The 11,530-nt window shown below is 43.5% G+C and overlaps 1 pseudogene; it reads right to left on the bottom strand.

Moving 5' to 3' along the window:
* Nucleotides 1–9,802: 9,802 nt before the first annotated feature.
* LOC118980266 (mRNA turnover protein 4 homolog) lies at nucleotides 9,803–10,568 on the bottom strand (annotated as a pseudogene).
* Nucleotides 10,569–11,530: the final 962 nt, after the last annotated feature.

The following is an 11,530-nucleotide window of genomic DNA, read 5'->3' on the forward strand; positions in this document are numbered from 1 at the left end:
CCCTTTTGCAGCAAGTCTTTATCCTCAAATTCTTGGCTGACCTGTAGAAACTCGACACACAATAAAACCGCCTGGTTCTTGAACCTGATAAACTTTTTGAATTAGTGAGAAGCATCATATACTGATTTATTTGTTCTATGTAAGTATAGGAAATATTTAGCCAGTATATAGTATTTATAATTTACAAGAAGTTTTAGGAAGAAATTGGCAAATGCATTACTTTGAACCTTGGTGGGAAAAGCTAATGCTACTGAAGCAAATTCTAACGAATCCAACTGCTGAGTCCAGTGACAGCATGCTATGGTAACAGTCCACATGACACATTGCATGTAAGAGGAATGGATAAGCCAGTCACCAAAATTAACATTTGCATGATATGATATTAATGGTAACAGTTTAATTAATATTTATAATTAAAACCATTATTAATTTCTTAAAAATTTTAATTACCATTGACATACAATAGGGATTAGACATCTACATAACTATGGAAGTGATGAGTCTGTACCCATCTGACACCATACATAGAGTTATTACAATATTATTGACTATATACCCTATGCTATACTTTACATGTCTGTGACTGTTTTTATAACTGGCAATTTGTCATCTTTTTAAAATATTTTTTCTCTTGTTGTTCAAGTACAGTTCTCTGCATTTTCCCCCACCACTTCCACCCACCCCAGCCATCCTCATCTCCTACCCCTGATCCCACTGCCCCTTGGTTTTGTCCATGTGTTCTTTATAGGTGTTCCTGAAAACCCTTCCCTCTTTTCTCCCCATTATCCCTTCCCACCTCCCCTCTGGTTATTATCAGTTTGTTCTTAATTTCAATGTCTCTGGTTCTCTTTTGCTTGCTTATTTCTATTCCCTTTTTCACCCTCCCTCTAACCCCCCTCCCATCTGGCACCATTTTGCTCTCTGCATCTATGAGAAATTGTTAAGTTCTATGATTATGGCAGCCACTGGCATTTTTGGTGTTAGAAATAAATCATTTAAATAATTTGAAAAGCCAACTATTTTTAAAGTTAAAAAAATTTACATAAGTATCTTAAGTCACCATCATCTGAGGAAACTACAAATAATGAGAGCTTTGTTTACTGAGCATCTTCTACTGTGTCAGGCACCCTGTTAGACATTTTACATAGAATCTCATTTAGTCTTGTTAACCCTGTGATATGAGTATTACCAACTCCACTTTATAGATAAACAAAATGAGGGTCAGAGAAGTTAAGTAATTTGCCCAATATCACAAAAATTTCTGATAAAGAGCATTCAGAATTTTGGGTTAGAATTCTATCTAACCCAGATCTTTGTTCTTTCCACTACATCACATAATTACCTTAAAAGAGTAAAGACATGTGGTTTTAATTTGCATCTCACTGATAGCAAGCGATATTGAGCATCTTTTCATGTGTCTCTGGATCCTCTGTATGTCCTCCTTGGAGAAGTGTCTGTTCAAGTCCTTTGTCCATTTTTTAATTGGGCTGCTTATCTATTTAGAGTGGAGTCATTTGAGTTCTTTGTATATTTTGGAGAGTAAACCCTTGTCTGAGGTATCATTGGCAAATATGTTTTCTCATAGTTGGTTCTCTTTTTATCTTAATACCATTTTCTTTAGCCATGCAAAAGGTTTTTATATTGATGAGATCCCATTTGTTTATCCTTTCCTTTGTGTCCCTTGCTCTAGGGGACGTATCAGCAAAAATGTTGCTGTGTGAAATATCTGAGATTTTCCTGCCAATGTTCTCCTCTAGGATTTTAATGGTGTCACGGCTTATATTTAAGTCTTTTATTCACCTTGAATTTATTCTGGTGTATGGTGTAAGTTGGTACATTTACACAATGGAATTCTATGCAGCAGAAAGAAAGAAGGAGCTACTACCCTTTGCAATACCATGGATGGAATTGGAAAGCANGGGGAGAGGGGAGAGAATTTCAGAGGAAAAGGGGAAGGATTCACAGGAACAAGTATAAAGGACACATGGACAAAAACTAAGGCAGGGGTGGGGCAGGGAATGGGAGGGAGGTGGGGAGCACTGGGGGGGTGGGCAGGGCTGGGAATATAAGACAGAAAACTGTACTTGAACAACAAAAAAAAGATTAAAAACATGTAAAAGCAGTATCTTGATAACTGTATTATTTTGTTTCTCTCTACATAAATTCATTATATTTTGCTCATTAAGAGTGAAATTAAATAAAAAACTCTATATAGCATTATAAGATTTATAATGATGCTTTTTTGTGTACTGTAGAGGTATTTGTACCATTAGTACTTGCTGAATGGTACTCACTAATGTTACTTATTTTGCTAATTTGGTCATATATTTCAATTTCTGAAAAAGTTGCCAAAAGCTGTTAAAAAAGAACAATGGGAGTATTTTTAAAGTTTAGTAAATCAAAACAACATGGGCACATGCTAAAGATTAATTTGGGATCATTTACATATATGGCATCCTCTAAAAAAAGGAGGTGCTTTTTTTAAGTGCAGAAAATGGAATGCAACCTATTTCTTGCAAGGGCATATGAGTGGATCTCATATCCTCACACATGGCTTTGTTTTCAAATTCTTGAAAGTGCAGAAATTCTTTTAATTTAAAGGTGAGCCCATGGAAAATCTGGAACAGCTGTAGAAAGCCATAGAGGAACGCAGCGCCACAGCCCCTTCTTCAGTGTGCGACACCACCCCAGGGAGATCTGACCCTCTGCTCACCACTGTTCTAAATTATCAGAGAGAGGCTTCCAGTCCTTGTTGCTGCAAATGAGATGCTTCCACGGAATTGTCCCATTAGCTGATCCTGCCTGAAGGACGTTCAGTGTTAGAGGGGAATTCAGGCAACTCTTTGGACTCGGGAGAGACTCCAGACTTCACAGGGAAGAAGGCTCAGAAAGGGTCTAAGTTCAGCTCACTTGATAGTAAGACCTGGGAACAGCAGCATCTCAACACGCTGTCTGAGGGATCTGGCAAAACATATCGCCGTGACTTTCCTTGAGGTCATGCAGAGTTTAAGTGATTTTTGCTATTTGACATTCCAGCGCGTCCTTCTCTATCAATTCATTTCTCCTGGTAATTCATCATTCTATACTTATGGCACTTTTATTAGGTAACAACATCTCATCTCTTCTCAGTAATTGTACTGCTCCGTATTTTTGGAAACTTCCACGGGTCGCTGCCAGACACTAAGAGGTTTCATCAGTATTCAGGGAGGAGTTTGAAAATTCTATTCTGGAATAAGACAGGTAAAAAAAAAATACCACATCTTACTAGGATTTCCATTTCAACGTCCAGAGGCAAGTTCTAGGGGGGCGGGAGGGGACAGATAATAGAGCATTGTGTTGTCCACTGATAGCACCTGCTCTTTGAAAGTAGGCTAAGCTTGAGTAATCAGCTTAATCCAGCCGTCAGTAGTGGACGCAATTGCCTCACTAACATCAGTTAACCAGTGCCCATGAGGACTGTGGATCGAAATCACTGGGGTCCACCACCACTTCCGCCACCGCTGAACTCAGCAAGCTGTGTTGAGAACACCAGGAACTGCTGGGTCTTTGATGCGTGCCTCAAGTGATTTTTTTCTGCCCTTTTTTTCTCCCTCCCTCCCTCCCTCCCTCCCTCCCTCCTTCCTTCCTTCCTTCCTTCCTTCCTTCCTCCCTCCCTCCTCCCNCCTCCCTCCCTCCCCTCCCCCTCCCTCCCTCCCTCCCCTCCCCCTCCCTCTCCCGCTCTCTCTCTCGCTCGCTCGCTCGCTCGCTTGCTTTGTTAATGGCTGCCTCCCTGCACCTACCTCTTCCCCCTGGCTGTTTAGGTAAAGATAATAAGTAATCTGGAACGGCTGTGGAAGTCCCCTGAGTTTTGCCCGCAGCCTCTGAAGCAGCCACCAGTGTTTCTGCACTCCCCAGCAATAATGAGGTGAAGGGGGCGGGGGCAGAAAACTTCGTTCTGCCCACTCTCGAAGGGCTGCACATCCACGGAGTTCACCCTGAGGACCTGGGAGCAGTTTTCTCTGGCTCTCGGGAAAAGTGGGCGGGAGCAGTGAGGATAGAAATTTCTCCCACCTGAAGGATGCCATCCTTCACCTGTTACTGATATGCACTTGAATGCTGCTGGTTGGTAGTCAGACCAGTTAGCATAGAGCATTAGTCCCCACTGTAGGTGGGAAACCGAGCATAACAGGCTTCCACGGCCCTGCGGAGAACGGAGTGTCCTGGTCTGAAGGGAGTTGCGGTCATTGGGCTCCAGCTAAAAGTCCGTTATTGTCAGGAAGGAATGTGGACCTCCGATGGAAAAAAACATCCAGTTTTCTAAAAGTAGCTAGAAATACTGACTCTTATGTGAAATCCTGACTCTTCAAATTTAGCAACCTAACTCAGTTAAAAGGGAGGGAGGGAGGGAGGGAGGGAAGGAAGGAAGGAAGGAAGGAAGGAAGGAAGGAAGGAAGGAAGGAAGGAAGGAAGGAAGGAAGGAAGGAAAACAAAAAACATTGTGTTGGCAAACTGTGGGTAATATAGACAAAGCTTTGTGCAATTTAGGAAAAAAGCATCCCTCTGAGCAGATAAAGTGGGGTGTGGGGTGGGGAGGCAGCCAGTGCCAGTGTGTTAAGTAAAACATACCTCTGAGCAGTTGCTCCCTGTGCCGGAATCTGGGCTTCATGTGTGAGTCCTGACTGGACTTCAGCCCCTACTTGCTTGCTGGCTGGGCACCTTCTTGGAGAGACACTCTGCACAGCAGCAGGCAGCCCTCCTGTAGCCGCCAAGTGAGTCATGTAGCCACCAGTTGCAAGTCAGATTCTGTCCCTGGGCCTCAGGCTCAACAACTCTGGATGATGGAAGAGGTAGCTAGAGAGCAGAAAAGCTGACATAAATCGCAAGTTCACCCTTGCTAAGGGGCCATAACATTTAAAAATATTATCACCCTTACCCCCCAAACTTCCTGTCAGTAGTCCTGGATGGGAAACATTGGATCAGTAGGCAAGTTTTAGACAGTATTTTTCTGAGATTATTGAATGTGAGAAGGATGCACTTTTATTTAATTTACTTTATCTTTTTTGGTATGCTTCATGTATTTTTTTAATCCTCACCCAAGGATATGTTTATTGATTTTTTAGAGCAAGAGAAAGGGAGCGAGAGAGAGAAAAAAAATCAGTGTATGTGAGAAACATCATCAGTTGCTTCCTGTACACACCCCAACCAGGGATTGAACCTGTAACCTAGGTATGTGCCCTGATTGGGAATTGAACCCTCAGCCTTTTGGTGTATGGGACAATACTCCAAGCAAGTGAACCACTCAGCCAGGGCACTTTATGTATTTTTTTTCTCTTTTTGCCCATTTATTCCCCTCCACCCTGCACTGCACCCCCTCCCACCAGCATTCCCATCCCCTTAGTTCATGTCCATGGGTCATACATATAAGTTTTTGGTCTCTCCATTTTCTATACTATTCTTAAGCCCCCTGTCTATTTTGTACTTACAAAGTATGCTTTTTATCCCCTGTACCTTTTCACTCCTTCTCCCCCAACCCATTGATAACTTTCCATGTGATCTCCATTTCTGTGATTCTATTCCTGTTCTACTTATTTGCTTAGTTTGTTTTTGCTTTTTTTTAATGTTCGGTTGTTGATAGTTGTGACTTTGTTGTCATTTTGCTGTTCTCAGTTTTGATCTTTTTCTTAGATAAGTTCCTTTAGCATTTCAGATAATAAGGGCTTAGTGATGGTGAACTCTAACTTTTTCTTACCTGGGAAGTACTTTATATGCTCTTTTATTTTAAACAATAGCTTTGCTGGATAGAGTAATCTTGGATGTAGGTTCTTGCCTTTCATGACTTGGAATACTTTCCAGCCCCTTCTTGACTGCAAGGTTTCTTTTGAGAAATCAGCTGATAGTCTTATGGGAACTCCTTTGTCTTGCTGCTTTTAAGATTCTCTACTTATCTTTAATCTTGGGTAATGTGTGTGTTGGGTGATGATGTGTGTTGGTGTGTGCGTGTGTGCTTCCTTGAGTCTTACTTCTTTAGGACTCTTTGAGTTTCGTGGACTTCCTGGAAGTCTATTTCATTTGCCAGATTGTGGAAGTTCTCCTTTCAAGTAAGTTTTCAATTTCTTGCTCTTCCTCTTCTCCTTCTGGCATACCTATGATTTGGATGGTGGAATGTTTAAAGTTGTCCCAGAGGTTCCTAAGCTTCTCTTCACTGCTTCACTTTTTTGAATTCTTGTTTCTTCATTCAGTTCTGGTTGAATGTTTCTTTCTTTCTTCTGCTCCAAATTGTTGATTTGAGCCCTGGTTTCCTTCCCCTCACTGTTGCTTCCTGTATATTTTTCTTTATTTCACTTTACATAGCCTTTATTTTTTTTCTCTATTTTGCAACCATTTTTGTGAACATCCTAATTACCAGTGTTTTGAACTGTGCATTTGATAGGTTGGTTATCTCTTCGTGGCTTAATTAGTTCTGTTTTTGGAGCTCTGATCTGTTCTTTCATTTGGGCCATATTTCTTTGTCTCCTAGTGCCTGGTACATAGTAAGGGGTGGAGCCTTAGGTATTCACCAGGGTGGGGCAAACACTTGGCCGTGTTGTGGCGCTTTATGTGTGGGAGGGGTCTGAGAGAGAACAATGCCCTTGCTTGGCTCCTGGCTGGCTTTCAGTCACTTCCCCTGCTACCTATACACAAATTGGGCCCTTCTGGTGCTGATTCCTGACTAGGTTTGTGTATGTTCTAGGACCCTGTAAGTCACTCCAATGAACTCTCCAGGGAATTTCTCCTGACACCACCACCCCAGATATTTTTTCCTTTTATTTTTACTTTATTTTTATTTTTTAATATATTTTATTGATTATGCCATTACAGTTGTCCCATTCCCCCCCTTCACTCCCCTCCACCCTGCACATCCCTCCCCCACCATTCCCCCCCTTTTGTTCATGTCCATGTGTCACCAGTTCTTTAGATTCTGTATTTCCCATAGTATTCCTGCCCTTCCCCCTGTCTATTTTCTATCTACCGTCTATGATACTTATCCTCTTTACCTTTTCTCCACTTCTCCTCCTCCTACTCCCCTGTTGCTAACCCTCCATGTGATCTCCATTTCTATGTTTCCACTCCCGATATAGCTGTCCTCTTAGTTTGCTTTTGTTTTAGGTGTGGTTGTTAATAACTGTGAGTTTGCTGTCCTTTCATTGTTCATATTTTTTATCTTCTTTTTCTTAGATAAGTCCCTTTAACATTTCATATAATAAGGGCTTGGTGATGATGAACTCCTTGAATTTAATCTTATCTGAGAAGCATTTTATCTGTCCTTCCATTCTAAATGAAAGCTTTGCTGGATGAAGCAATCTTGGCCGTAGGTCTTTGGATTTCATGACTTGGAATACTTCTTTCCAGCCCCTTCTTGCCTGGAAGGTCTCTTTTGAGAAATCTGCTGACAGTCTGATGGGTATTCCTTTGTAGGTGACTGTCCCCTTATCTCTTGCTGCTTCTAGAATTCTCTCCTTCATTTTAATCTTGACTAATGTAATTATGATGTGCCTTGGTGTGTTCCTCCTTGGGTCCAGCTTCTTTGGCACTCTCTGAGCTTCCTGAATTTCCTGGAACTCTATTTCCTTTGCCAGACTGGGGAAGTTCTCCTTTATTATTTGTTCAATAAGTTTTCCACTCGTGGCTGTTTCTTTCCCCCTTCTGGTACCCCTATAATCCGGATGTTGGAACACTTAAAGATGTCCTGGAGGTTCCTAAGCCCCTCCTCATTTTTTTGAATTCTCATTTCTTCATTCCTTTCTGGTTGCATTTTTCATTCTGCCTTCTGGTCCATTCCATTGATTTGAGTCCCAGTTTCCTTTCCATCGCTATTGGTTTCCTGTGTATCTCCCTTCATTTCAATTAGTTTAGCCTTCATATGTTCCTCTGATTTGTGACAATAATCAACCAGTTCTGTTAGCATCCTGATAAACAGTGTTTTGAATTGTGCTTCTGAGAGGCTGGCAATCTGTTGGTCGCTGAGAGTTATTGGCTCTGGGACTTTGAGTTCTTCTTGCGCCATCTTTCGGGTTGTTCGTGCCTGTTCTGTAGCAGGATCGGAGCCCTAAGGTGTTCACCAGAGCAGGGCAACTAAGTCGCTGGGTTGTGACGTTGTATGTGGGGGCGGGGTCAACGAGGAACTATGGCGTCCCGTCTGCCACCTCCCGCGGCGGCCCCCACAGGTGCCGCAGCTGCCACTGTTACCGGGCCTGAGCGTTTCGTCCCACTACACTCGAGTGTGCCACCGCCGTCAGCCCTCGCCCCCTGGGGCCTGCGTGGTCCATCTCACTGTGCATGAATGTGCAACCTCGGTCAGTCTGCCCTGCACCCCACTGGTTCCGGGCTGCCTGTGCGCCTAGGTCGGGGGATCTGTCCTGTCCGACCCTGCTCGCTGCGGGCTCAGCCCCTCTTACCGTCCCCGTTGAACGGTTAGTGGTTGTCAGACTTCCGCATAACTTAATTTTCTGTTTTTTGCTGTGTCTTTGTTCTCCAAACCTTTGTTGTATTCAAACTTGGTTGTGGGAGTAGGCACAGTGTTTCCACCTATGCCTCCATCTTGGCAGAAGTCCTCTGTTTCTCCATTCTTTTCTGTTTGGTTGTTTCTTTCTTCCTTCTGGTCCACTTTGTTGATTTGAGTCCCAGTTTTCTTTCCATCACTATTGGTCCCTGTGCATTTTCCTTCATTTCACTTAGTGTAGCCTTTATTTTTTCATCTAATTTGAGACCCAAATCAACCAGTTCTGTGAGCATCCTGATCACCAGTATTTTGAACTGTGCATCTGAAAGGTTGACTATTTCTTGTTCACTTAGAATTATAGGCTCTGGGGCTTTGAGCTGTTCTTGAGTCATAATGTTTGCTCTCTTCGCACCTGTTATGTATGAGGGGCGGAGCCTTAGGTGTTCACCAGGGCTGGGTGACCCAGTTGCTGAGTTGTGAAGCTGTATGTGGGGGCGGGGTCAGAGAGGGAAAAAAAATGGCACTTTGCTCCACTCTGGTCTCTCTCAGGTTTCTGTCCTCTCTGCAGCTTCCCACTAGCAAATTGGACCCCTCTGGTGCTGGTTCCCAGGTGTGTGGGCCTGTGTACTCTCCAGGACCCTGTGGGTCTCTCCAATGAACTCTCTGTGAGCCTGGGAGCCTCTCCTGGCCCCTCGACCCCAAGAAAGTCTTTCCAGTTGGTGCTTTCAGGCTCTAATTCCCATCCCTGGGGCCCTAGCCTGAGTGGTCTGTCTCACTGTTTGCTCCTTCGCTTGGTTTATCTGCGTGCATGAATGTGTGACTGCAGTCAGCCAGCTGCCCTGCGCCTTCACTGGGTCTGCCTGTTGCCACCCCATGCCTGGGATCCACCAACCGCCTCCACTTCTGCTCCTGGGTTGGTCAGACAGAACCGTCTTTCCTGCCTGACCTGCTGTGCTGCCACTGACTCCGCCCTTCCTACCAGTCTGACTGTGTGGTTCGTTGTTGTTGGACTTCTGTACAGTTAAATTTTCACTGTTTTGGCTGCGTTTTTGTCTCTAAAACTTCACTATCTTTAAATTTAGTTGTGGGAGGGGGCACAGTGTTTCCACCTATGCCTCCATCTTGGCTGGAAGACAACTCCCAGAGATTTTTACAGTCAGATGTATTTGGCTTTTTTTCCCCCTATGCCATCTACAGGGAGAGAGCCTGCAGTTTTATTCTTGCAGGAAAACAGTCTGTCTGCAGTGCTCTTCCTTGTCTTTATCCCCAGAAAAACAAACAGCTGCTTCCTAGGAGCTCAGGGCAGTCCAGATCAGTCAGGAATCATCAGGACTGGGCTGGGAGCCCTCAGTTCCACATCCTGTCCCTCAGCAGCTGTCACCATCCTCTGATTCTTCTGCTGACTCAGATGCGCTTTCTGGCAAGTCATCTCCCATCTGGTGGAACCTTCCAGATTGTGCATCCCAGATGTACTTGATAGTCACCTTAAACTTAGCCATCTCATACCTGATAAGCTTCAGCATGCAGGCCTGCTCCGAGGGCAGCAGATTGCCCTCCTTGCATACCTCATAGTGGGACAGCAGGGTCACCACACCTCTCTTGAGGGCAATGGCAGCCCTAGCTGCCTCAGCTGCAGCTCTATGGAGTGGCAGAACTGCTCCAGGGGCCCTGGGTTGAGATTCACAGTGAAAGTTGCTTTGTTTCCAGTGCAGGCATAGTCCATTTTCATGTACTTAGCGAACCACTTGTTCAATTCCTCCTTAGTGTGGTCAGTGAAAAGGAGACTTCACCCCTCACCTTCTTACTGACCTGATGCAGGTTGTCTTTGTACTTATCAGATGGACTTCAACCCAAGGACATCAACATCACTTTGTTTTTGCCAAAGAACATCCAGCTGTGCTTCCAGGTGCTCCGGATGTCCTTCAACTTGCTGTTCCTCATGTTGGCCACAGAGAAGATGAAAAGGTACTTGTATGTGTCCATGCATTTCCATAGCTCTTCTATTAGGTTCTATTTCAGTTCCAAGCCTTTCTTAGCAGTTTTGGTTAAGGAAACTTTCTTGTCATACTTGCATTTGGGCATTACTCTGTAGCCACATGCAATGGAAGGTGGTGTTCAGAGGTTTTAGGCTTTATTTCCCCGTGCTAGAAGCCTGAGTTTCTCAGTCTGTCTCACTCCCCAGTTGTTCCTCCCAGTTTATCCACATGGCAATATGGGACTGGCAGGTCCACCTTGCCACGTGCCGTCTCTGCCTGGCTGCCCATCTTCACCCCTCCTATCAGTCTGGATCAATGTTTCTTCTTTAACTCCTTGGTTGTCGGACTTCCATATAGTTCAATTTTCTGGCAGTTCTGGTTATTTTTGTTTCACTTCATGTATTTTTTCATAGAGTACTTTTACTGGTCTGCTATGTGTCAGATCACTTTATATATGTTATTTCTAATGTTGATAACATACTGACAAGGAAATATAATTCCCCTTATTTTACAAATAAAGATTCTAAGGCTTAGAGAAGTAATTTTCTCCCAAATTAGCTGGGAAATAGCTCTGTAATGGGCTTCAAACCTAGGTCTGTCTCTCTAGGCGGCTGTTGCTGCCCTAAGGTGATATGATGACTCTGTTTCTTCTACTTGATATGGCAAAGACATTGTCTTTTCTCCCTTATGTCACCTATATTATTCAAGAACTTAATACATGGAAATATTCTTCCTCCCCCTCTTATTTCTTAATAAGTGCAAGAATAGTTCTTTTAAAAAGCAAAGGATGCATCCATGCAGATACAACTCTGAAAATAACATCACCAGATGTACACATCCCAATGAGTGTTGTTGTTTCCAAACACTGGGTTGCCTTGGTGATTAGAGGCATAGTCCAACAATGCTGACTGAAATGTCCTTAGTCACTGACTTTCTGGTGCTTCTCTTTTGGAGGTGTCTTCATAGCCAATTTACAAACCATTCAAAGAAATTAGGTTCATTATTTCAGTGGCATTTACTGTTTGAAAACTCAAATGATAATATTCAGGTGTTCCAGCCATCCTGTTTATCAGAATAGACTACAAATAACTTGAGG

The sequence above is a fragment of the Sturnira hondurensis genome, unplaced genomic scaffold (genome assembly GCF_014824575.4).
Source record: "Sturnira hondurensis isolate 20B ecotype Veracruz unplaced genomic scaffold, ASM1482457v3 Scaffold0001872, whole genome shotgun sequence".
Taxonomy (NCBI): domain Eukaryota; kingdom Metazoa; phylum Chordata; class Mammalia; order Chiroptera; family Phyllostomidae; genus Sturnira; species Sturnira hondurensis.